The sequence below is a fragment of the Pinus tabuliformis genome, chromosome 4_2, assembly GCF_031772625.1.
Source record: "Pinus tabuliformis cultivar Carrire ecotype Pingquan chromosome 4_2, CPIR1, whole genome shotgun sequence".
Lineage (NCBI taxonomy): Eukaryota > Viridiplantae > Streptophyta > Pinopsida > Pinales > Pinaceae > Pinus > Pinus tabuliformis.
The window spans coordinates 647,060,455-647,088,148 of NC_142304.1; the positions used below are offsets into that span (position 1 = coordinate 647,060,455).

At 39.0% G+C, this 27,694-nt stretch overlaps 1 pseudogene; it reads right to left on the reverse strand.

Moving 5' to 3' along the window:
• Positions 1 to 256: 256 nt before the first annotated feature.
• Positions 257 to 27,694, reverse strand: part of LOC149171038 (uncharacterized) — a 49,491-nt pseudogene continuing 22,053 nt past the window's right edge.

Consider the following 27,694-nt stretch of genomic DNA (forward strand, 5'->3'; position numbering starts at 1 on the left):
CTCAACATTCCGCTACTACTACGCTTGGCCTCTCGCGAATCCAATCCACTATTCAAATATTCATGTCTCCCTCGCTTTTTCTGAGATATTTGAGAGAATGCGACCATCTCTGCGAAGAAATGCTGTGGGTAAATCGGAACATATACAACAAAAGAGACTTCGGTTTGTATCAGCGTTCCGTTTTCCTCTGCGGTTAAAATGGAACTCTTAGTATTTTCCGCCATACAACACTCATGGTCACACCACAACTATCTATCTATCTATATAAAGCTGCCATTAGATAGATCACAATAAATCCCGCTTCAAGTGGTAACTTCTCAAGTAACCTGTTCATTTTCATAGCCTTTTCCTTGCACATTGTTAAAACGGCACGACAGATGGAATCCCAAACCACTTGTTCAATCACGCACGTTGCCCGCATTTGCGCTCCTCTTTCAGCTTGATAAAGCTGACTACCGTCGACATATTTTGCACTGTATTTTGCATGTAATTTAAGCCATTCTTTATGTACTTTTTATCGCACACTTTTAGGATATTACCCGATCTATTCGCAGATGTTGATCTCATACACTTTCTTAAAAATTCCGTAATGTCAACTGAACATTTCTCCAATGTCTACTTTCCGGCATGCATGTGTTATACTGCCCCGCTATTGGTAGCTGGACAAAGCTGACTACCTTTAATTATTTGCTTCTGCGTTAATTATCCAGATTTGTATTAGTATCGTATCCAGAGTGCTACCCTCGCCATATTTGATTTGGCAATAATCCTTGAAATTTCTATGTATTTGGCCAGGAATTGAATCCATCGTACTATTTATAATGGATAAGAAAAGTGTTTGGAAATCAAGTCTTACTTAATAAATATAATGAACTTGCGTCACACGTTTGTTCACGACAAATATTATTGTTCAATATTATTTTGATGTAAATGCGCACACGACATTGACTGCGTGTTCGCAATCACGATTCTCACTTACCGACCTTTATAACGCTGGTCTCTTAGCCATCATTCCACGTAGTAGGGTTTTAGGTATGCCGTGCCTGGTCATTAGGGTTGCATAAGCCAAGGCTTTCAATGTGCAACCACACCTACTTTGGTAATGCTGGTGGGTAATCATGACAATCCGTATGCAATGACCTTCGAAATAAAAGAGTCCATCGTCGTCTGTTCTTCAAAACTTCCCACGTGGTAAGTGTATTCGCAATACCATGCCTGGTCATGTTCGTCGAAGAATTATCTTCATTTTTTTTTTTTAATTATCTTCAATTTTTTTATTACACATTCCTAGAGTATTTGTATTGTGAATCTCAATTACAATGTGATATTTTTAATTTTTTAATTAGGCTTTGGATGTTAGGTATAACTGATTGGAAAGATATATGTATAAAAGGTTAGAATATACTTTATTCTTATATTATTGGAATATAATTATTTAGGGAAACTTTTATATTTTCGGTGGGAAATAAATTTAGAAATAAAATAAATAGTATTTGTAACAAAGGAATTATTGTACTTATCTTACAAGGTAAAAGGAGAATGTAGAAACCCACTAAGCTCATTTCAAGAAGGGCATTGCTCGCAGTTTGGGCTTGCAACGAAGTCTAGCTTGGGTATTCTCATCGATAATGAGATGTTTCCAAGAAGCTTTGGGCTTTGCGCATAGTTAGACTTGCACCCAATGTAGGTTGGGTAACCTCTTACCCACGGAAGGGTGGTGAATATTCTAGCATGGAATTACAGTAGAACTTCATTAGCGATTTATCTATCAAAAGTGTTCAGTGTACAAACCCTCCTAACCATGACAAGAATATGGAAACTTGCCACCCACTTGAAAATAAGAATGTGGGAGCCTAGTAAGTAACCTGCAATTGAGCTAAAGTGTTATGCATTGCTCTGGTATTGTGGGGGTGTGAATGTTTCGTGCACGTAACAAAGTACATTCCAATTTTGCCAAAAAAAAAAAAAATTAAATTTTCTAAATGTTGACACCTAATCTTCATGATTGGGGAATTTGTAACATAAATAAATCGGGAATGTGAACAGTCATCGGAAGATGAACTGAACAATCACTCCTAATGTATAAAACAATAACATACCTATGAAATAAACACACCAATCTGTTTTTCTGCCCTTGGAGAGTTACTGCCTGGCCTGACATGGTATCAGAGCCAACCCTTTTTTTAGCTGTTGTAACTCCCTATTCTGCTCCTCTGCTCCTCTGCTTTCCATTCAAAATGCTGCCTGTTCATAAATATGGTAGCCTGCTTTCCATTCCTAGAGTATTTGTATTGTGAATCTCAATTACAATGTGATATTTTTAATTTTTTAATTTGGCTTTGGATGTTAGGTATAACTGATTGGAAAGATATATGTATAAAAGGTTAGAATATACTTTATTCTTATATTATTGGAATATAATTATTTAGGGAAACTTTTATATTTTCGGTGGGAAATAAATTTAGAAATAAAATAAATAGTATTTGTAACAAAGGAATTATTGTACTTATCTTACAAGGTAAAAGGAGAATGTAGAAACCCACTAAGCTCATTTCAAGAAGGGCATTGCTCGCAGTTTGGGCTTGCAGCGAAGTCTAGCTTGGGTATTCTCATCGATAATGAGATGTTTCCAAGAAGCTTTGGGCTTTGCGCATAGTTAGACTTGCACCCAATGTAGGTTGGGTAACCTCTTACCCACGGAAGGGTTGTGAATATTCTAGCATGGAATTACAGTAGAACTTCATTAGCGATTTATCTATCAAAAGTGTTCAGTGTACAAACCCTCCTAACCATGACAAGAATATGGAAACTTGCCACCCACTTGAGAATAAGAATGTGGGAGCCTAGTAAGTAACCTGCAATTGAGCTAAAGTGTTATGCATTGCTCTGGTATTGTGGGGGTGTGAATGTTTCGTGCACGTAACAAAGTACATTCCAATTTTGCCAAAAAAAAAAAAAATTAAATTTTCTAAATGTTGACACCTAATCTTCATGATTGGGGAATTTGTAACATAAATAAATCAGGAATGTGAACAGTCATCGGAAGATGAACTGAACAATCACTCCTAATGTATAAAACAATAACATACCTATGAAATAAACACACCAATCTGTTTTTCTGCCCTTGGAGAGTTACTGCCTGGCCTGACATGGTATCAAAGCCAGCCCTTTCTTTAGCTGTTGTAACTCCCTATTCTGCTCCTCTGCTCCTCTGCTTTCCATTCAAAATGCTGCCTGTTCATAAATATGGTAGCCTGCTCCACATTGTCACCTGATCATTGGTGCCTGACATTTCCTGCGCCCTCTTCTCTGACCATTTTTTTTCATATTTACTGTAAGTTGCGCTGCTCATCCTCTGAAATACATTCTGGACGTTGTCAGAGGCGTTAGAGGATTTGACAATCCTAGGCGTTGGAGGTAGGCAAAAGTGAGCACGCATTGGAATGAGTCTATCTACATGCCAAAGGAATGTATGAACGCTGCTCTTGATTTGAATGCTGCTCGTGAGTTGAATGGTAACCCTATATTGAATATGCTGCTCCTGATTTGAATGCACTCTGGAATGCTGCTGCGTTCTGAAGAACACTGGTATACGTTGAATGTGTTTTGGCTATACGCTGTCATGCTATGTTAAACGCTGCTTTATATAAATTCCAGAAATGCTGTGTTAAAACGCTGCTTTATATAAATTCCAAGATTGAATTTGTAATCACGTGAAAGGTAAACTAAGCAGTAATCCGTGGACATTGAAGAATCGATGCAATCATCTATTAACTGATCACATTTCTGAGCATTTCACAGATTCAGAATTTATGGTGAGAGCTGGTTATTTATTCATCTTCATTGTACGAGATGAATATAAGTTGTATGATCCTTTTTTTGTGGTTGTCGTTATATTTGAAATTACCATCTCACGTGGTAATTGAGTTTTTAAAAGGAGACATATGCCATATGCATATATAATAGTGGATTTATATGGATTTATATAAAACTTATATGAAGTTTATATGAGATTCATATGGTGGATTCATATGAGATATATAAGACTTATAAGGTGGAGTTTTTTAAGATTTATAAGGAAAAGTTTTATGAGTTTTATATGAGATTTATAAGATTTTTATGTGAGGTGAATTTATATAATGATGGATTTATATGAGTCACATTCTGGATTTGAAATCCTTTGAAAATGCTTTTTTGAGTACACTGGCAGAAGTATTCTTTTCTATCAGCAAAAGTTTTTTTTTACAGAATGCATTCAATCATCTCTATGGTAGGAATAGTTCTCACTGGCAAGGAGAACTATCCTGAATGGTCCCGAATGATAAAACACACCCTCATCTTCAATGAGTTGTGGAAGGGAGTGTGTGTCGGAGAAGGAGACAATGACCCAGTATAGCCTACATCAGACAAAGAGCTCATCATTTGGGATAACAAGAACATCAAAGCATATGCATTAATCGCAGCATCTGTAAATGAAGAAGTAAGTCGCCATATTTCATCATATTCAACTGCCTTTGAAGCTTTACAAAAGCTCAAAGAACTCTATGACTCACATTCTGCACTTGAAGTTGTTCAGCTCATGATTAAACTCTTCACTCTTGAACTGAAAAATAATGATCCTCTTGCTCTTGCATCTGAAGTAAAATCCATAATGCATGATATCAAATCCACTAAGGTTGAGCTGGATATCCCTCTTATTGCTTTTCTCAAGGCACTCTATCCTACTTACTCCAATTATCTTGAGTCTTTACAAGCAAATGGAAATCTTAAAGATGTAACCTTTGACTCTCTTGTGAAAAAGTTTGTTGAAAGAGAGAAAGCCTTTGGAAAGAAGACAGTCCCTGAATCTTTTGAAGAGACTGTTTGCCTTGCTCATAAAGAAAAGCATCCTGCTCAAGATTCCACAGGAGGAAGAGGTGGACGAAGAGGAAGAGGAAGATACTTCAGAGGCAGGGGGGGCAGACATTCTCAAGGAGAAAAAGCAGATCTGCATTGCATTCGCTGCAAACGAAATGGATCACATGATGCTTCTACATGCAAGCTACCATGGGACAAAATTGAGCAGAAAAGAAACCAACAGAAAGGTAAAACTGATGATACAGACAAAGGTAAAGCACCTGCATCCGCTCACTATATTGAGGCACAATGTAACATTGGAGTAAATGAAGATTTGTTTAATGCTTCACTTGCTTCTTCGAAAAATGATTGGTTGCTTGATTCAGGAGCAACATGTCATATGACTCATAGGAAAGATTTTTTGAAGATTTCACTGACAATGTTGATGGAGCAGTATACTTTGCAGATGAGTCAAAAATCAAGCCATCAGGGCTTGGCACAATCAGGCTTAAAGTGCCTGGTCTTCCAGATTTTCTTCTAGATCATGTTCTATATCTCCCACAGCTCAAGAGAAACTTGCTGTCCTTGGTCCACATCCGCCAGCAAGGTCACTCCATTCATATGTTTGATGGCAAGCTTGAGGTAAGAAAAGCATCTGACCACTCACTTGTCATGAGGGGAATAGAAGAAGAAATACTTCTCAAACTGCAAGGAACCTTTGCTCATGCACAACATTTCTCATATATTTCTCATCATGAAGAAGGTACACTTCCATCAAGTTTATTATGGCATGCTAGATTTGGACATTTAAACTATGACAGTCTCCGCTTATTGAAGAAAAATGGTTTTGCTGGTTTGCCTACAGTTCCTAGGAAACATAAGCAATGTGATGCTTGCATTCTAGGAAAGCATAGCAAATAGTCTTTTCATGATTCACATTCAAGAGCACATAGGAAGCTTGAACTCATTCATTCTGATTTATGTGGTCCAATGCCTGTTCATTCTGCAAATGGAAATAAATATATCATGACATTTATTGATGATTACACCAGAATGTGTTGGGTTTATTTATTGAAGAACAAATCTGATGCTTTTCAAACATACAAGAATTTTCATAAATGGATTGAAAATGATGCACAATCTCATATTGGGTCTATTCACACTGATAATGGAAAAGAATATACATCAAATGAATTTGAAAACTATCTTCGCCAACATGGGATCAAACATCAAACTACTGTACCTTATAATCCCCAACAGAATGGTGTAGCAGAAAGAATGAATAGAACAATTTTGAATATGTTACGATCCATGCTTTTCTTCAAAAATGTAAAGATAATGTTTTGGGCTGATGCTGTTCTATGTGCTGCATATATAAAGAATAGATGTCCATCTAATGCTATAAGAAACAAGACTCCTTATGAATTGTGGTATGGACATGTTCCTTCGGTAAAACATCTCAGGATCTTTGGTTCCACCTGTTATGCTTTGATACCAAATGTACATAGAAACAAACTTGGTGCTAGAAGTCGTAAGTGTATCTTCCTTGGGTATTCAAACACCTCTAAAGAATACCGCCTCTATGATGAAGTAAATAAAAAGTTTGTTGTATCTAGAGATGTCATTTTTCTTGAATCATCCAAATCTGACAATGTTGTTGAGCAGTAACTTGATCGCTTGGATAGATTCACAAAAACGAAATTATTTCAAGAATTTGATAATCAGATTCCACATCTTGAAGGGGGGATTCCTATACTAGAACAACATGTGGAATCTTCTTCTGAAGAACAATCTCCTCTGCATGAAACTCCAACAACGGATGATGCTTTAAGTGATGTAATTGATAGAATTGGGAGACTCAATCTTGATTCAGTCCCAACTCAATCAACAGAGAAGCCTGGACCATATCAGAAAGGTCCCCCAAAGTGGCTAACAAAGACACTTGAAAGTGTTCATCCTGATGAAATTGGAAAAATAGGAACCAGAAATTCAAACCGACAAAATGGAGGTGATGTAGATGACTCTAATTCACCTGTTGATATGAATGTTACTTATGATTGTGAATTGAACTTGTCTACAGATTTTGAACCAACTTCCTTCAAAGAAGCTGCTTCTCATGATGAATGGAAAGAAGCGATGAAAAAGGAGTATGATGCCCTCATAAAGAATGGCACTTGGAAGCTGGTTGATCCTCCATTTGGAACCAAACCAATTGGCTGCAAGTGGGTCTACAAGAACAAGTACAAAGGTGATGGCTCACTTGAGAAGCACAAAGCTAGGCTTGTGGCAAAAGGCTTTGCACAGAAGGAAGGGGTCGATTATGAGGAAACTTTTGCCCCCACAGCAAAATGGGCCACCATCCGGACACTCTTTGTACTAGCTGCTCAGAACGGTTGGAAAGTCCATCAAATGGATGTAAAAACTGCATTCTTGAATGGAGATCTAAAAGAAAATGTTTTTATGTCCCAGCCTGAAGGATTTGCTGTGAAAGGACATGAACATAAAGTATGCAAACTTGTGAAGTCCTCGTATGGCCTCAAACAAGCACCGCGAGCCTGGTATGAAAAACTAACTGAGCATCTTCTGAAACTCAACTTCAATCATTTTGATCTTGATGATGCAACTTTATTTGTCAAGAAAGTTGGCAAAACAGTTGTGTATCTTGTGGTATATGTAGATGATCTTTTAATGACAGGGAACAATGAAAGCTACATTGCATCCATAAAGAAGGAATTAGGGAAAGTTTTGAAATGACTGATTTGGGCTATGTTCATTACTATCTTGGCATTGAAGTAACCCAACATCCAAAATCCATATTTCTTTATCAAAAGAAATACATTGGAGATTTGTTAAATAGATTTGGCATGACAGAGTGCAATCCTCTTTCTACTCCAATGGAACAAAACTTAAAGCTCACATCTATTGAAGGAAATGAATTTGAGGATGCAACAAAGTATAGACAGCTCATAGGAAGTCTCATCTACCTCACTACTACCAGACCAGACATTTCATTTACTGTTGGAATCCTATCCAGGCTCATGCAAAAGCCTTGTGAGGGACATTGGTCTACTGCAAAAAGAGTTCTAAGGTACTTGAAGGGAACTCAAGACCTTGGAATCAAGTATACACAGGTGGACGACTTCAACTTGATTGGATACTCTGATTCAGACTTCGATGGAGACAAAGAAACTGGGGTATCTACTTCAGGATATGCTATGAGTCTTGGATCAGGAGCTGTCTCCTGGAGATCACGCAAACAATCAGTTCCAGCAGATTCCACAACTGAAGCAGAATACGTAGCAGCAGCTGAAGCAACGAAAGAAATTGTGTGGCTCAGGAAAGTTCTTGAAGATTTGCAGGTAAAACAAGTACAATCAACTCCACTCATGATTGATAACACCTCTGCAATAAAGTTGGCCAAGAATCCAAAGTTCCATGATCGAACAAAGCATATCAATACTAAATATCATCTGATTCGACATCATGTTGAGGCCAAAACAATCCATCTCCGTCATTGTTCCACAAATGAGCAAGTTGCAGACATCTTCACCAAAGCACTTGGAAAGGAAAAGCTTGAACGATTCAGAATGATGCTTGGACTCACCAACATCCCTTCAGATTAAGGGGGGGAATGTTGACACCTAATCTTCATGATTGGGGAATTTGTAACATAAATAAATCAGGAATGTGAACAGTCATCGGAAGATGAACTGAACAATCACTCCTAATGTATAAAACAATAACATACCTATGAAATAAACACACCAATCAGTTTTTCTGCCCTTGGAGAGTTACTGCCTGGCCTGACACTAAAAAACTAGTTTTAGAGTTAATTTGATTGGCTTTGTCTATTACTAGTAGAAGAAACCTACAATGTCAAATTTTTAATAGATGCAGAAGTTACCATTTAAAGAAACAACATCCCTTTTATACCTAAAAATGGCATTAAAATTTAGCAGCACCTATCCATGAGAGTAATGAAAAAACATTTTTCATTTATTGGGCATCCTGAATAGATTGTAGGGATTCAAGTACAAAAGAGAGAGAAAGAGAGATGTTGAAAAAATCAATTAAACTTGTTCTTCCAATATATTGAAAAAGCATATACAATGATCAATCCTACTTGAGTAGACTTTTATTTTCCCTATATTTGTCTCTCTATGCACCATGCCATATAATTGTTCAAGTGCAAGAAATGAACCCATTGCACCCACCAATTTGATAATGTTTTATGTGAGAGAAATCAAACAAAATGAGAATGTATTTGCAAATTGTTTACAACTGATCAACGATTTGAATTGTGTATAAAAATTAGGAATTTCAAATGCACTAGGTTGATATGCTTATTCGTAGAGGATATCTCTATCGAGTATCTCTTGTATCACCGTCAAGGCTAAACAAAAACATGAATAGGGAAAAATTGGCCTAAGAGAAAGAAAGATTTGAGGTCACAAGATGAGGTCACAAAGAATCTTAGAAAAATATGGGAAATACTATTTCTCTATGAATCAAATCCATTTTTTTTTCTGTTGTCTATAGGTGTTTCACAACTGAATGTGTGAATGATATGGTAATGTTAGCACAGAAAGACTGCATATTTCTGTCCAGAGGCTGTAATAATGCTTCACTGAATTTTCCAGGCCTTGTTGGCTTGGGAAAATAGTTTCCTTCACTTTGACACCATTGTTGTAAAACTTGAATGTGGGTACAATAAATTCCTTCAAATGTTACAAAAATCTGTTTGTTTTCAGTGTGCACCTTCAACAACTAAAGACAAGTCCATGTTAGAGAAAGTAAAACAATCCACAATTTTATCTCAAATGCAGCTCTCATTAACCAGCAATTCAATACGACTATGCTTTTTTTCAATGTCCACCTTCATCAATTAAACACAAGTTCATGTTAGAGAAAGTTAAAGAATGTTCTCTCAAATGCATCATAAAATAATAGTATTAATTCAATTTTAAAATTATATTACACATCAATTTCCAAAAAACAAATATCCATAATTTTCCTTTAGCATAAATCCCAAGCTCATCTACTGTATGCAATTTGACCCACAATCTGATGTAAAACATGAATGCTTCTAAAATATGTACCAAAGTTTTATAGGTCATCACTGTTCAACTACAACAACCCTTACTCCTTACGAGATGATCCACAATCTGATCTTCAACTTCATTGCTTGTAAAACATCTACAAAAATTCGGCATCAGTCATCATCGGTCAATTATATTAGCCCTTACCAAATTCTTCTGCCTATGGGTACCTTCAAGAAGTTGACAGAACGACACCTTCCACATAGCAGATCGAAAAAGGGAGAAATATGCATACATTGGTCGTTTTATATTGGGTGGAAATGGACTACTGTTAGGCTTGCATATCCATACACATATAAAGCAAGTTATTCGATGATTTTTTCATCTTGTGCTATGAAAAACATGAAACCTTAAAATGGGACTATTGTCGCTTCCAGAGACAACCTCAGATTGCTTACAAGACCAATGCCTAGTAACATCTAGATTTTATGTGTCTTATATGATCTTCAGGAAACCAAAGACATCATATACATTTTATACACAAATGTAAATACAAATATACAATAAACAACATGGGTTGGTTCCTTAATCCAAGGACATAAGCCATGTCCTTTTGGTATCCTTTCACATATACAACTCATAGGAATATAGGTATAAACTAGTGGAGGTCAAGTAATTCGAGGCCCTATAGTTTAATCAAATTTTCCAGAGTAATGAAAGAAGAGAAGGAGATAGACTAACTCATCACATAGAACTTGAAATATCAAGAATTCTACACTTGTATGAGTTAAAGATCGACATAATGGATGAAAGAGGATTGGATGTTGTGATTCATGGAGCACACTTTTAAAGATATAATCTCAAAGATACATACATGCATGTGCATTAACAAATCAATACAAATGAATATGTAATAACATATGAAATATTTCTGGCAGCTAGAATTACAGGAAATCAGAGAGGAAATGTGAAAATAATAGAATTTAAGAGAGAGGTGTTATAGACATTTTTGTGCCTTACAGCTCTAAGCATGAAATGTCCATAAACCAAGGGCTCCTAAGTCCCTAAAAGTGTTGTTCCAACCCATAAAGGAACAAGGTCAACAAATTACAGCTTCTCCCAGAAGTTCTCCACCAGAAACTGCTCAGAATAAGTCAAATCAGGATCATTTCAGCTGCTCCACTAGCCAAGTGCGTTGCATAGCACCTAAGTCCACTAGCTAGGTGCGTTGCAACGCACCTAAATGCACTACCAAGGTGTGTTGAGCGGGAAATGACAAATGGCAGTGTCATTCCGCGAGGTGGAGAGATAATGGAAGCTTCCAGAAGCTTCTCCAATGACACTTGCCTCACTGAATTCGACCAAGGATGAGTAAGAGGCTTTCAGTCTCCAAGTGGAAGCAAGAACTGACAGAGAGAAGCCACTAATCAAATCATGAGCTGACTCATCCTCCTTGCATACATCTATATATGGATCCCTCATCCCAGAGATCCAGAGGCTGGAATTTTGCACATTGTAAGGAATTGTTGTTGGTTTTGAGATACATATCAGAGAATTGGGTGATCTATGCTTTGTTGGGGTTGAAGAAGGGACTTCCTCGCTGGGAGGTTGATGCTGGGTCAGGAATCATCGATTGTAACTCCTCCTGGATCTTCTTGTATATCAATAAAACTATTTGAGTTTCTTCTCCATGCTTGTGTTTCATTGATGCTTGTTACATTTGTATGGTTAACTTAAATTTGATCCTAAGTTATTTATGAATATAAACCCATGTCTTTGTACAGTTTCCTTCTTCTGTGATCTTACAGGTACTTGGCGAAGCTAGGCGAGTAAGGGAGCAGGTAGCTGGAAGCTGTCAAAGAGGAGAGAGATTGGATCAAAGGACTAGCGCATGACACAGGTCGGTTCATCCTATTCCTCTTTGTTTATAGTTCATAAAGAAGAATACAAAAGTAGTTTTCTCTGTTTGTTTCTAAGGTAGCTGTCACACCTTAGTGGGATAGAGCAGTTCTAAATAGACACTTTTCCCGATAACAAAATGGCGACTCCACTGGGGATCGTGTCTAGTTAGTTTGTTTGTGTTTCTCTTGTTGTTTGTTTCATAAACTTATAAGTAGCAATTGAACTGCATTTGCCATTAACAAATGCAAAGTAGACATCTGCTGCTTCAATCCATTCACTCGATCTATTTATGATTTGAACAACTGATTCATAGACTAATTGATTGCCCTTGTGATAGCTCTTAGATCCCCCCTTAGATCCACCTCTGATTGTGCATTACTGATTGCTTTTACTCGGCCAAAAACCAAAGATTAAACTGCAAACCGTGACCCAGAACCTGGATAGAACTCTCGTTTCTGCCCCAGCGCAGGCTCTGTGAAGAGGTTCTGCATTTCAATGCACTTCCCGAGAAGGCTACCTGCGCTGCAATGTAGTTTCTCTGTGTAACAGGTGCGCTGATCAGCCTAGCCCTGTGCAGCTGAGGTTCTTTGCTTCATTCTTTCAAGTTTTGTCTCTGATTTTTGCAGCCTGTGATCCGTATTTGACTGTTTCAGACCCCTTTTCCTTACTGACATTCCACCTCATTTGTACAAAAGAATTGTAGATGTTTTTATATGTTTGTTGAGTCGTTTACAATTTTCCATTGAAAAAGTAGAATAGTCGTACTGTCGTCCTTTGATTTAGATCTGTCGCAGGTGTCGATTATGATCATAGGATGAAGTTTATTTGTTGCTGATAGTCGATTATGCTTTCACTTTTGCCTTTGGTTTGAATTTGTGACTTTCTAGTGTTGAAACGAGTATTTATTTCAAAATCATAGAGTGTCGTAATCATCTCTACCTTTTGATTTCGAAAAGAAGCTTGTTTGTGTTTGTCACTTGAAAGCAAATTTAGATTTGTACATCAACTTTTTTTTTAGGCATCAATATTAAGAAAGTGAAAAACAAATACATGCATGTGCATTTGCATATTGACAGTCTGTTTGGCTTGATTTAGGAAAGTGCATTTACAGTGTGCTCTTTGCTCTTTGCGAAAAGATTGTGTCTTTCTTTTCCCTTAGTAGCTAGGATTTTCATTGCTGAAAAGAGATAAAAGTTTGTTTATCATCTTTAGATTGCATTTTAGGAATTACATCTACATCTCGTGGTGATCCCAAAAGGCAAACTTCATAAGAAAGATCAACTTAAAATAAATTCAATGAACTTAACAACGCTTTGGAACTTAACGCACAACATTTAGTGTTCTAGGCTAGAGACGTATTCCGGTGTCGTAAAGCCTGGTAACTGTTGTCCTCATTGATGGTTGGGTGATTCCTCCACTTTGAGACGATAAGTGCCAGTACGGACTTGTGCTCCCACGTACCGTCGAGTATATATTGGGAGACCCCTATAGGCTTAAATCCTTTATCCATAGGAAGCCGTGTCGGCCGCCCTACTGATCGCAATGCACCGAACACAGCATTCGGGAAGATTGACTGCCGTACCGTAAAAAGTATTCTGCAGTTTTGCGATTGGTTTGGTACTCCCTCTACCTAGACCTCCAGAGCAGTCCCTTTCGTTCCTTTTCAGACTCTTTAACGGAAAAGGTCCATCTGAGCACTTGTCACTTCAGGCTCATTAAAAATCGAAGGAGACTAGAGTCATCTTTTGTTTTTTCTCGACTCTTAAAAACTGAAAAAACAAGTTGTGTCAAAGCGTGTTAAAATTTATTTTAAACGGAATATTCATACCCCTTTCCTATGTTGATCTTGGGTTGAGAAAATGGAGCCTACCAACCAAGGAATTCCCCTTGGTGGAAATCCTAGTCCCTTCTCCTCTTAGGGAGGTATTGGTGTGCCCCATATGGCCACATTGTCGCTTCCAGGACTGACAATTGGTTTGCCTATATGGCTCTTCTCAACCTCTGTCGTTCAGAACACCACCATTCCTGAACAATCGAATTAGCAATTAGACGAGTCCAGAGTTGCCCACCACCCTTCTACTTCCTCTAATTCTTCCTCTCCTCCTTCCTCTTCGCTTGATGGAGCTGGTAAAGCTAAAAGCCAAGTTCCTAAGGAGAAGAAGGAAAAGAAGAAGAAAGAGAAGAAGAAGAAGGAGCCAAAGGCGAATGGGGGAAAACGAGTGTCGTCTAACGAAAATCCACACACTGCACCGACCAGGCCTAAATCGCCATGTGTCATTTGTAAAGGAGACCACCTTCACAGAAATTGTCCTTGCATCCCTCGGATACTAAGGGACTGGTCTCCTCGTTTGCACAACCCGGTGTTGTCAACCTCTGATGATCATGTTGAAAGCACACCGTCAACTAGTGAAAGTGAAGCCCCAAGACAAAAAGGGAAAGCTAGATTTCCCTGTAAACTATGCAAAGGCAATCATGCCGTCCACCGTTGTCCCTTCTTAGACGAAGCTAAAAGAGTTTTGGATGATCGTTCGATTTCGCCATTACGACTTCCTCCTGGATATAAAAAACTCTTGCCAAGTCCGTCACTAGTTGAGAATCCAGCTGGCCCGCTCAGGTGGTCGGCTAAAGTGCCTATCATTGAAGATAAACCAATTGAATCCATACCAGACAAAAGTCAAAAGGTCGAGGTGGCAGTTGACCCGGTCTTGCCTTCAGAGGTTTCATCTTCAGATGATACAGTCACTGAAGAGAACAAGGATGACACCGTCCAAATCCTCTTCATAAACACAGACTCCGACGAACATGGGGGAAATTTACCCATTCCTTTACCGCAGGAATGAAGTTCGTCAGAGCCGTACCCAGCCGTCTATTCGGTCCCACCACCAAGCAACCTAGTTGTCTCCTTCGACTGGAATCAACTAGGCAGACCCCGTTTACCAGCTAGTGTACCGTTCCGAATTATCATTCAAATATATAGAATGGTTATGGCTGGTACCATCATAGATGAGGGGGCTTCTGTGAGTATCCTTTCCTCAACTGCGTGGAAAGCACTTGGTTCGCCATCGCTTTTGCCTGAAATGAGAAATCTGACAGGCTTTGATAAGGGAACCAGTCGACCTTTAGGGATCCTTCCCGATGTGCCCATAACATTGAGAAGGAAGACAGTTCGCATGAACGTAATGGTAGTTCAAGGACCCTTGGATTATAACCTACTCCTTGGACGAGACTATATTTATTGCATGGGAGCGATTGTCTCCTCACTCTTTAGAGTAATGTGTTTTCCGCACGAAGGAAGAGTGGTCAAGCTCGTAGACCAGCTTTCATTTCCTGGATCACGCATAGCAAATAGTCATATACCGTCCCTAAATGGTCTTTTCACGCAAGAAATGTCTCAATCCCCAGTCCGTCCTCCCGATGAGCGCGAGTAATTCGGAGGGATATGACTGAAACCCAGGGGGCATGCATCCTGGTCTGCTTCGGCAGGAAAACTTCAGGTATAGAGTAGGTTTCCGCGGGAGAATATGCCTAGTTTGTACCCCCGTCCGTGATTGGAAGAGGGGGTTATTCTAGTACAGGATTCTCTTGTCAAAGTTATGTAAGTGGGCGAGCACCGCCACTCACCTTTGTTTATCTCGGTAGACATCGCCGAAGAAATGTTTTGTTTGCGCCGCGAATAGAACAATCTTTGGGTAGCCTGTAAGAGGTAGTACCCTTCCTGATAAAACGAATGTTTTGTCAGCTCGAATAGAGGGTGACCTTGAAACTCTGGTTTATACCTGGGGGCATGCAAACCTTTTGGAGTGCAAGCAAAGAGCGATTATTTATCTGTTTTTTGGATTAGTCGTTTCCTAACTTGCATAAAGAAAGGATGTGGGGCAAAACTCTAAAAGTTGCCATTTTTATATGAGACATTCTTATCATATGACTGGATTAATCGAGCAGTGTTACCGCAAGGTTCAAGCTCGTTAAAAAAATAAACCCGCACCGAGCAAATGTTTCCACCCGCATTTAAGCTCGTTAAAAAATGAACTATCCCCTGGTAAATAACCACCGTGAATGTAACATTTCAGCCATTAAAGCCTTGGTCATGTTTGCACCGTCACCTCCACTTTTCCATTGGCCGATCATTCACCTCCATTTGATTGTTTACCCGTTTTGAGGAACAGCTGCGAAGAGTGATTTCACTAGCCATCCTTGTGACAATGCCGTGATTGGAAAATTCCAAACCTTACCTGGAATCAGCTGCTACCCATTTTATCACTCGTTCCTCAAAAGACGAGTCTTCTTTAAGCTCTTTCCAACTGACTCGTAAAATATGAAAAGATTGCCGAGTCCTTGGCCTTCTAGCTCGTTAAAGGGATAGGAAGTGCTATCCCTCATCTAGATTTTAATCTTTTTGGACCTGAGGGATTATTGCACAAAACGATCGAGCGCTTGTTTTGTTCGGCTCGTTAAAGCTATTGAAAATTCATCCCTTCTGTATTGTTTTATACTTTTTCGGACTTAAGGGATTAGGTGACGAAAAAGGAATTTTGGAGTTACCTTTACGTACCTTTTCAGACTCTCTAAAAATGAAAAGGACCGAGTTATCTTTGTCGTTAGACTCGTTAAAAAGATTAATAGCGACAAACTTGTCTTTAGATGAGAACGAGTTTCACTATCGCTAGGCTCGTTAAAACATAGCGATGGGTTTGCCCGAAGGGAAAATTATAGAACAAGCATATGTTCTCCTCCTCAAGCTTGACAAAAATAAAGAGGTACTGGTCAGCAATGACTGGGGAAAAATTGGGAAGAAAACTCAAAGAATCTTTATTGGTAGCAAGTCGCTCTTGAACATGACACTTCCACTCCGTGCCCGAGTCGGGTTGGGTTGTTTCATTCACCAGTCACATCGCCATGGTCTCGCCATACCATCCACATTTGGGGTTAATGCTACCAATCCATCACATAAGTGTCGCCTACATGTTCAAGAGAAGTCATCCAGAAAGGCCACCTGTGTCCCACCCACTACCATACATTATACTCCATTCTTTCATGACCGCCACCCTGAACCATATATCATCAGATCGTTTTCACCTCCATCAAAATCATTTGCTCCGTTCCGTGTCATTGATGTGGGATTCATTAAGGCCCTCCTATGACGGGTCACTTCTTGTCGACATCAGCTCATTATCCAAGAAGTTGATCTAGGAACACCCCATTCAGTACTTTGAAGCTTGCATGCCTCAATGGCAAGTTTCTCACATCCGGCGACAAGTTTACATCAATTACCTTCGACCGAAAGATTTTGCGTGGTGTTCGACACCAAGTCCTTTATTCACACCACGTGAATTGTACTGCAGTACCTTGAGGGTCATTATCATTATCGGTGATTCCTCTCGTGCTTGTTAACAATTTACATCATTGACTGGTAATCAAGCGATGTCTTTCCATGTTCGACTTCAAAACATTTCTCACATGGATCGACTTGTACTTCGAGTGAAGATCGGACGAGATTGAAGACCCCGGATCTAGTTTCATCCATCCGGGCTACAATATATATTCAGGAAAATAAAGACATTGAAATGTACAGCATTGCAGCACAGATAATCATCCTACCAAAAGGATGATGGCTCTATCAGAATCATCAGTCTACCATCAGACGATTGTCTGTCCTATGTACATGAAAATGAATTTATAAAGCTGAGCATGGGAATGCCCACCTCAGCTAGATCATGAAAACAGTATGAAGATAATGTATTGTATTGTATCTTATTACAGGTCTCCTCCCAGCATTGAAAGAACTTCGGATCCTCCTAATAAAGCATTTCACCCGATAAACGGCCTCATACTTTAGGGGGCAACTGTTATAGACATTTTTGTGCCTTACAGCTCTAAGCATGAAATGTCCATAAACCAAGGGCTCCTAAGTCCCTAAGAGTGTTGTTCCAACCCCTAAAGGAACAAGGTCAACAAATTACAGCTTCTCCCAGAAGTTCTCCACCAGAAACTGCTAAGAATAAGTCAAATCAGGATCATTTCAGCTGCTCCACTAGCCAAGTGCGTTGCATAGCACCTAAGTCCACTAGCTAAGTGCATTGCAACGCACCTAAATGCACTACCAAGGTGCGTTGAGCGGGAAATGGCAAATGGCAGTGTCATTCCGCGAGGTGGAGAGACAATGGAAGCTTCCAGAATCTTCTCCAATGACACTTGCCTCACTGAATTCGACCAAGGATGTGTAAGAGGCTTTCAGTCTCCAAGTGGAAGCAAGAACTGACAGAGAGAAGCCACTAATCAAATCATGAGCTGACTCATCCTCCTTGCATACATCTATATATGGATCCCTCATCCCAGAGATCCATAGGCTGGAATTTTGCACATTGTAAGGAATTGCTGTTGGTTTTGAGATACATATCAGAGAATTGGGTGATCTATGCTTTGTTGGGGTTGAAGAAGGGACTTCTTTGCTGGGAGGTTGATGCTAGGTCAGGAATCATCGGTTGTAACTCCTCCTGGATCTTCTTGTATATCAATAAAACTATTTGAGTTTCTTCTCCTTGCTTGTGTTTCATTGATGCTTGTTACATTTGTATGGTTAACTTAAATCTGATCCTAAGTTATTTATGAATATAAACCCATGTCTTTGTATAGTTTCCTTCTTCTGTGATCTTACAGGTACTTGGTGAAGTTGGGCGAGTAAGGGAGCAGGTAGCTGGAAGCTGTCAAAGAGGAGAGAGATTGGATCAAAGGACTAGCGCAAGACACAGGTCGGTTCATCCTATTCCTCCTTGTTTATAGTTCATAAAGAAGAATACAAAAGTAGTTTTCTCTGTTTGTTTCTAAGGTAGCTGTCACACCTTAGTGGGATAGAGCAGTTCTAAATAGACACTTTTCCCGATAACAAGAGGAAATATATTGTAGTACTCGAAGGTTGGAATCGCCACTATTTCATTTATATATTCAAAGATGCAAATATGGAAGTCATATAGTTTCAAAAATAACATGTAGTTTTATCTTTAGAATTCAGAACCATTTCTAAGTGTTTCTTCCTCCCTTTTATAAGGAGAGGTAGAACATGAACATTAAAAAATATCTCAGGCTAGAGCTTCCAGCAGCCTACATGACTAGTTGTCTCAACATGCTGGCTCTGTCACCTCCAATTATTACAACAATAATACACTTTATTGAAAATAATACAGAATAGCAATATCAATTAAAAAACAAAAAACAGAATTAACAAGTGAACTGAAATGATGGTCTTGTAGAAAATATCTCCACTCCACTCTCTTTTCTATCTTCTGGTCCAACCAATTGTCAATTTGCGATATCGAACCTTTGTTGTCTGCTCTTCTTTCCTTCCCTTCAAAGGCAACAAACCCATGAACTTCAATAGGCCATATCACATGATCCCAAAGTCCATTTTGGGACTTCCATATACCATTGGAAAGATTATTCTGAGCACTACTCAATGGAGAGGGATTGATTTGGCTTTGAGAGATTTTGTGGCTTGAAATATGCCTTCAATATTCACTTCTATTCTTCACTTTGAATAATTGAAAATTCATTTCGCAGTGAGTGACAACATTGGCTCCACCTAGGGATGGGGCATTAGATTGCAATGCATTGAGAACCTCCAGTTTGTGAACTTCTCTTTTTGGGCCTGGAGTCATCTTAAACAAGTGAAAATTTTGTGAAAGTGGAACTTTAAACAGAAAACTGAAAATTTCATATGAAAACTACAGTATGCACACCAATATTTACAATGAGTGCAAGATAGGTACCTTTAATTCTAGAAATAGAGTTTGAGGAATTGACCATTTACTAGAATCTCCAATGATTCACCTTCCAGATTTTCGAGTAGGTATGTATTATTTCCTTTTTCCTCTGAATTTTTGAAAGGGATGAATGAAAGGGAATCAAATTTTTCATGTTTACCTTTTTCTTCCTATCAGACACCCCATCGGAGAACTAAATCTCCCGGTTGAAGAGGTCGAGCCTTGATCTTTTTGTCAAAGGGATTTCATCTTCTATATGTAATTTTCCAATTTAGCCCCCACATGTTCCCTGTTTTCATGAAGCTCAATCAATTGGTTTATCCTTCGTGTCAAAGCACTTGGTTCCTCCTCACATTTTTGTAGGAACTTCGCCACTGACATTGCTAATTGGATTGGGAAGATTGCAGCCTTACTATACACTAGCTCGAAAGGCGATTTTCCAGTGGAACATTTAAGAGTCACTTGGTTGGCCCAGGGGGAAAACTTCAATTGGGTGTTCCAACTTCTCTAATTCTCGGTGATGGTCTTCTTCAGCACTCTCACCATGGTTTTGTTTGAGGACTCAACTAAACCGTTTCCTTGAGGATAGTAGGTAGTGGAGTGCCCGATGATGATATTGAACTTCTGACAGAAGCTGGTGAATTTTGTAGATTTGAAGACTTGAGAATTGTCAGTGATAATTTTGATAGGACAACCAAAACGAGCTAATATGTTCTCCTCCATAAACTTGATTACCACTAAGTTTGTAGTGTTTCTGGCTGGGATGGCCTCTACCCACTTGGTGAAATAATCCGTGGCCATTAATATCCACTTATGCTAACCACTAGAAGGTGGGTTTGTCTCTCCTATGAAGTCTACTCCCCACTGTCTGAAGGGTTTGTCCACATGCACTGGGATCAGGGGAAGAGGAGAAGTTTTTTTTCTCTCAGCAAAGACTTGGCACTTCTATCATGATTTGACTTGTAAATTCACATTTCCAAACAGTGTAGGCCAATAGAATCCCTCTTTGAGGATTTTTTGAGCGGTGGTCTTCCAGCTATAATGACCTCAACAAACTCCCCCATGAAATTCTTCAATCAATTTATGAGTTTCGCCTTCTACCAAGCATAACAACAAAACTCCCATCGGGTCTTTCCAGTAGAATTGACCATTAGATATGATATACTTTTGAGCTTGCTGTCTCAATGTCCTGTATTTGGATTTTTCCAACCCTAGTGGGCACCTCTGGAATAAGAGATAATGGATGATATTATTATACAAGGCTGATCCCTCATATTCAGCATAGATCTTTTGCTCCGCTATTTTAATCCCATTCTGCTGAACTTATGTTATGTCTTCCTCTGTTATCAGGTTTATTCCCAAATATTGGTAGTTAGATTCTAATAAAATATTAGTCAACCACTGGACTTTTATGATCTTAGTGGGCTTTATGTCTAACTCATATTCCTGTATCTTTTCTATCCACCTACCCCTTTTTTCTTCACTGTCTCCTTGCACAAGGATGTCCTCGACTGTTGTCATTGGGACAAATGCTCTGATTTCTGACTGTAACACATACACTCCAAATGCCTTCAAATCGTTGACTAGTGCATATGCCTATTTCTCCAAGATGTTATATTGTAGCTCAGCATCCCTCAGGACTTGGCTAAAGAAGGCGATGGGCTACTCATAACCATCTTTATTCTTCTGTAGAAAAACTGCAACAAGAGTATGTGGAGAAGCAAAAGAAAATATATCGAAAGGCATTGAGTACTCAGGGCTCACTAGTACGGGTGCTTCAACAAAAGCTTCTTTAATTCTAGCAAAAGAATTTGAAGAGGGAGGGATCTAGTTGATTTCATTTTCGTTTTTAAGCATATATGTAATACCCTTCACTATTTAAGCATAGTTGGGTATGAACGTTCTCAAGAAATTGATTCTCCCCAAAATTATTGGGACCTTTTTCTTCTTTCTGGGTAGAGGTATGTGACTGATAGCTTTGACTCATTTAGGATCAACTTTCACTCCCTCTTGTGCTACTATGTGTCCTAGTAGCTTCTCTCACTCAGGGAAAACTAATATTTCTTGGGATTCAAAGATAGTCCATTCCTCCTGCATTTCTGAAAGGTGAGCTTCAAGTGGAGGATGTGCTCTTCATCGGTTTTAGAGAAGACTATGATATCATTCACATATACCACTACAAACTTGTCTTTCTCCCCTACAAAAGTTATATCCATAGCTCTTTGAAACATGGCCGCTGAATTAGCTAGACCGAAAGGCATACAAGCATATATGAAAGTTCCCAAAGGGTTGGTGAAAGTAGTCTTCTTCTGATCATTAGGGTGAATTGCCACTTGGTTGTAACCAAAGAACCAATCCATCATGGACATTGTAACTGATCCCATCACCCTCTGTAATATATAATCCATCCTGGGCAGTGGGTAATTTCCTTTCAAAGATGCCCTGTTAAGGTTACAAAAATCTACACATAACCTTATTTCTCCATTCTTTTTTCAGACTGGGACTAGGTTGGCCACCCACTCTGAGTACCTTAAAGGCACTATGATTTTGGCCTGTAGAATTTTCCTCACTTCTTTTTTAATAGAGTGGATTAATCTGCCCGAGCTTCTGCTTGCATGGTTTTATTCCACTCTTTAAAGGTATCTTATGTTGTATGATTTTAGTATCAAATGCTTTTAAATCCTCATAAAACCAAGAAAAAAAATCCTTATAGAATTTGAAGAGATTTAAATACCTTTGTATTGTGAGGGGATTCCCTTTGATAGCCTGACCATCTGGGTTTCATCTTTTGAGCCAATATTGCAATCTTCTACTTGCTCGTCCATCTCCAGAGCCATTTCTTTGGAGGCTACATGATTCTGGTTAAATAATCTTTCCATTGGAACTAGCCCACGAGGAATAGTATTCCCTTCCAGTTGTATAATTTTCTTTCCAACCACTATGTTTTCCCATGAAGTCAGTCCTTGATCTGCCTCTTTTTCCTCTACTTGATCAATAGTTGAGCTGGTGAACTCCCCAACTACTTCTATAAATCGCTTGATCTCCTCATCATCCTCGAATACTTGCCAGTGCTTGACATTATCAGGTATAGAGGGTCTATGTCTCACCTCTACCTCATACCTGAGAAGCCTATTTCGAGAAGATTTGAAATTTCTTGCTGCTACCACAAGGGAATCAACCATTATGTTTCATTCTCTAGGCATAAATTGGATATTAAAGGCCAGGAAGTAGTTATCACTTAAATCCCATACTTCATTCCTGTACGTCCTCAATTTAGGGTGTTTAGCCTGGCATTGATTTCGAATCTGCTTTACGGTCATCTCAGAGTTTCCATGCACAATTAAGCATTCAGTATTCATATTCCTTGTTGTTTGTAGCCCAAGGAGAAATGCTTCATACTCTGCCACGTTGTTGGTTGCCTCAAAATCCAACTTGAATAAGGGAGGTATCACGTTTCCCTCAAGACTTACCAACAATACTCCTGCTACATTTCCCTCTTTGAAATTTGCTCCAACAAAGTATATTTTCCATAATTTGTTTTTATTTGTGGGCTAGTCGTCTAACGACATCATTAGATGTACCTGCGTTTCTTCTAATATGGTCTCATTTTCTTCTAGGAATAGGCAGGAGAGGTCACTTTCTTTTCCATACACTGGAGAATTTTTAGAACCTTCAGCTGGGGTCACAGTTTTGACAAATCTGGACTCTCTGTACAACCTCCTTTCTTCGCCTCCAAAAGTGGGAATAATGGCATAAGCTATATCTAATTTGATAGAGCCCCCCACCTTGGGACCCTAAGGCCTAGATAGGAGCATGCTGAACCAAGGGGGAATATCTGCCACTACTATGTCCATCACTACACTCTTCATAGGGATATGAGCCAGGTTTAACACCAGATATTTTATCATTCCCAAGCATTTGACCCTCTTGGATTCAAAGGAGTATAGGTCCTTCTAAGGTCTGGTGATCTACAAGCCAAGTTGTTCCATCACGGCTAAGGGCATGAGGTTATGCGAGGCTCCAGAGTCCAACATACAGTTGTGAAATAAGAGGTCATGAATTACCAAGGTCACATAGAAGGGTGCAGTGGAAGGATCAAGTTCTTTGACATGAGGCCCAAAGACAATCATTGGTCTCTCTTCTTGAAGGTTTAAACAATCATGGGTCGGTATTGTGGTGGATGGGAACATGAAATGGGAGACTTGACATTTATAAGTGGGTTGTTTTAGAAGTTCTGTTAGGGGAACAAGGATATTTATCTTCTTGAGTTCTTCTAAAGATTGAATGTAGACTGGCCCTTTTCTATGCCTCCCAACTCTACCTCTATTTTTTATCATCGGTAGCTTTTATCAGAATGGGTGCCTTTTCTTCTGTGTGTTCTTCCAAGCTATTTCATTCCTTAGTCAAGGAGACTTTTACTTTGGATAATTCAGGGCTAAGCTTCCCTTTTCCTTTATTTAACACCAGGGGAACATTTTTGGGAGTAGTTTCCTCTTGTTGTTCAGGTTCCCTTGACCTCTTTTTTGAAGATTTGAGGTCATACTTTCGATGTATCTATGCTTGAATGAAATCCGTGAATTCCTTACAATAATCCCCTACGTCTTCCTCATTTACTGTTGCTTCTCTATCATGGCACATCTCATGGTGAGCCATGTTTTCATGTTCCTCTTCAGAGAAGGAGGAATACAAGTTTCCCTACATTTCAGTCGTATCTGGTGATTGTTCATCCAGATAATCTTCTATATATAGAGGAGGATGGATTTGATCGAATTGATCTCTTCTTTCCCTTTGAAGTATTTGCAATGGTTGCCTTCTATATTGTGGGTTATAACCTCGGTTGTTACCTTGATCATTCTGTTTCGGGAGACTCTTGCTCTCAAGCTCAAGCTTCACCACCTTATGAGATAAACTCAATCCATTTCTTCCCACTTCAAATTTGGTTATTCTTTAGCTTGACCAGAGGAGGAAGTTTCTTCTTTCCCCTTTTTCTTCTCAGTAGGTTCATTCTTTCCTCTTGACTTCCCTGTCGAGGTGAAATTTTCTTCCACCTCAAGAGCATCAACTTGGAGTTGATCCAAAGTATGAGACTTCCTCTCCCTTAGGGTAAAGCCAAATTCGGACTCAAAGGCTCCCACAAATACTACATGAGAAATAGCTTGAGGAGGCTTTATCTCAACAGGCAGGTTATTATACTGCTTATTGAACATTTTTATGAATTCTGAAATATCATCTTCTAGCTTCTTCCTTATAGCATTGAACTCTGTGAGGACATACTCATGATCTCTCTTTTCACCCCACTTTTGTGTGAAAGAGTTTTCGAGTTCTTCCTAGGTGGTGATGGATGCATTAGGTAGGGCTTTAAACCATTTTCTGGCTTCTCCATCAAGGGATTGCATAAAGAGTCTTAGGTCCACATCCATTTTTTCTACATTTAGATTCTCAGCAAAAGCACAAAAGGTTTCAATGTGTCTCTATGAAGTGCTTTCATCTTCCCCATTGAACCTAGGCAAAAGATTTATGTAGTCCTTAGGAATATCACTTAGGCATCGAGGTAAATCAAGAGGGGCATATTTATTCAGTAAGAAACCTAGAACAACCATCTAGATTAATGGGGGAGGATTAAGATTTACAGGAGGAACATGGGCCAAAACCATAGTAGTTGGAGTAACTAGGCTGAGAGTAGTGCAACTGAGTGTATAGTGGATATTTCAATTATTGAGGATAACTTTACCTTTTTAAATATCAGGAGGAGGAGGAAATGAAATGAAAGGAGTCGTAACTAAGGTTTCTTTCTCTTCGATCTTTGATGTGGTGGCACGATGCTCTAGCTCATCTTCTGTAGGGTATGTAAGGACGTTAGGAGTAAAATATGAGAAGTGGATGACAACATGTTGAGAGATAGAGGAGGAAACTTCAAATAATGATGAGACAGTAGCACAGGTAGTAGGAGTTTTCTCCTTCTAGACTCTCTCGAAAATTAATTTCTCTGGGTCAGATACAGAAGGGGTTTTCTATTGATAGGTATCTAAGTAAGTGTGAGGCTTTCTAAAATCCAGGATAATAAATGATAATGAGATTCATGGAGTCTCCAAGGTGATGATGATGCACTCAAAACGTCTTTTCTCACCTACACAAAGAGTGCTTAACTTGTCATATCCCATGGGGAAAGTCCTTCAATACATTCCCTAGAAACAACACCAAAAGATGTTGTCGCTTCCAGAGAAAACCTCAGATTTCTTACAAGTCCAATGGCTGGTAACATCTATATTTTATGTGTCTTATATGATATTCAAGAAAGCAGAGACATCATATACATTTTATACACATATGTAAAGGAAAATATACAATAAAAACCATGGGTTGGTTCTTTCATCCAAGGACATAAGCCATTTATTTCTAGTATCCTTTCACATATACAAATCATAGGAATATAGGTATAAACTAGTGGAGGCCAAGTAATTCGAGGACCTATACTTTAATCAACTTTTGCAGACTAATGAAAGAAGAGAAGGAGATAGACTAACTCATCACATAGAGCTCGAAACATCAATAATTCTACAACTGTTTGAGTTAAAGATAGACATAATGGATGAAAGAGGATTGGATGTTTTGATTCATGGAGCACACTTTTAAAGATATAATCTCAAAGATACATACAGACATGTGCATTAACAAATCAATACAAATGAATCTGTAAGAACATATTAAATATTTCTCGCAGCTACAATTACATGAAATTAGAGAGGAAACGTGAACATAATGGAATTTAACAGAGAGGTAACATACTGTAGTACTCGAAGGTTGGAATCGCCACTATTTCATTTATATCTTGAAATATGCAAATCTGGAAGTCATACAGTTTCAGAAATAACATGTAGTTTTCTCTTTAGAATTCAGAACCATTTCTAATTGTTTCTTCTTCCCTTTTATAGGGAGAGGGAGAACATGAACATTACAAAATATCTCAGGCTAGAGCTTCCAGTGGCCTACATGACTAGCTGTCTTGACGTGCTGGCTATGTCACCTCCAATTCAACAGAAAGATACTTTTCTTGAAAATAAAACACAATAGCAATGTCAATCAAAAACAACAAAATAGAATTAACAAGTGAACTAAAATGATGGTCTTGTAGAAAATATCTCCACGCCACTCTCTTTCCTAGCCTCTGGTCCAGTTCCCGGTCGCTTTCTGTCTTAACAGTTTCACTCATAATGGCCATAACATATTCAGAACACAACTACCGATTCATCTATCCCTTTAACTTCATGTATCATGCTATCGGAGCCATGTTATGCCCAGTAATACTACCTTAACGTTGAACCGAGGGTTCTCATTTTTAGCCCTTTACACTAAACACATTTACAAAACATGCAAGTTTCAGGATCTTTAGGCCCCTTATGATTTAGCCACTTTCTGCATTCCTTCTCATATGACCGGGGCCAGTGACCTAGTGCTTAGCCTTATATCGGGGATCAATGATTGTGACTTTTGTAATCCATGTCTCTAGTTTTGCAACCTCCTAACCCTTGCGATTGCGATATACGATGAGTCGGGACCTCCGATCACCGATTTGCGAGATGATGTTATATTTTTACGCGTGTCATGTTATGAGTGGTGACATGTGTCACCCTATTTTGGCCCTGAAAAATGCCAAATCTACATGCCACGTGTCCTCCATACTGCCACGTCATCTCCGTAATGCGACATCATGATGACGTCAGCCACCATGTGGGTTTATCAAGACCAATAGTATTCTTCCACGTGGCCCTCTGGAAGAGAGTGAAAGGGTCTGCCTGCTCTTGGTTTTTTGCTACAAACCTTTGTTAAATCACAATCAGCCATTTTAATGTTATCGACATTGGGCTATTTCATGACGCTGCATTTGGTTGCACCCTTTGATACTTGCGATCATCGATTGCCAGTCACCCTCTATGCTAAGCCCTTGGATCTTCAATTCCTTATGTGATCGCAGCTAGCCCCCTTATCAAAGCCCTTTAGTCGGACGTTTAAACTTGATATTGTGATTTTCCTCATCCTTCGATCATCGATCCTTGAGATGACATCATCCTTTTCCACATGTCACCTCGTGAGTGGTGACACATGTCTTTTGGATATTCCCTCATAGGACCTTGAACACGCCAGATCAGCATGCTACGTGTC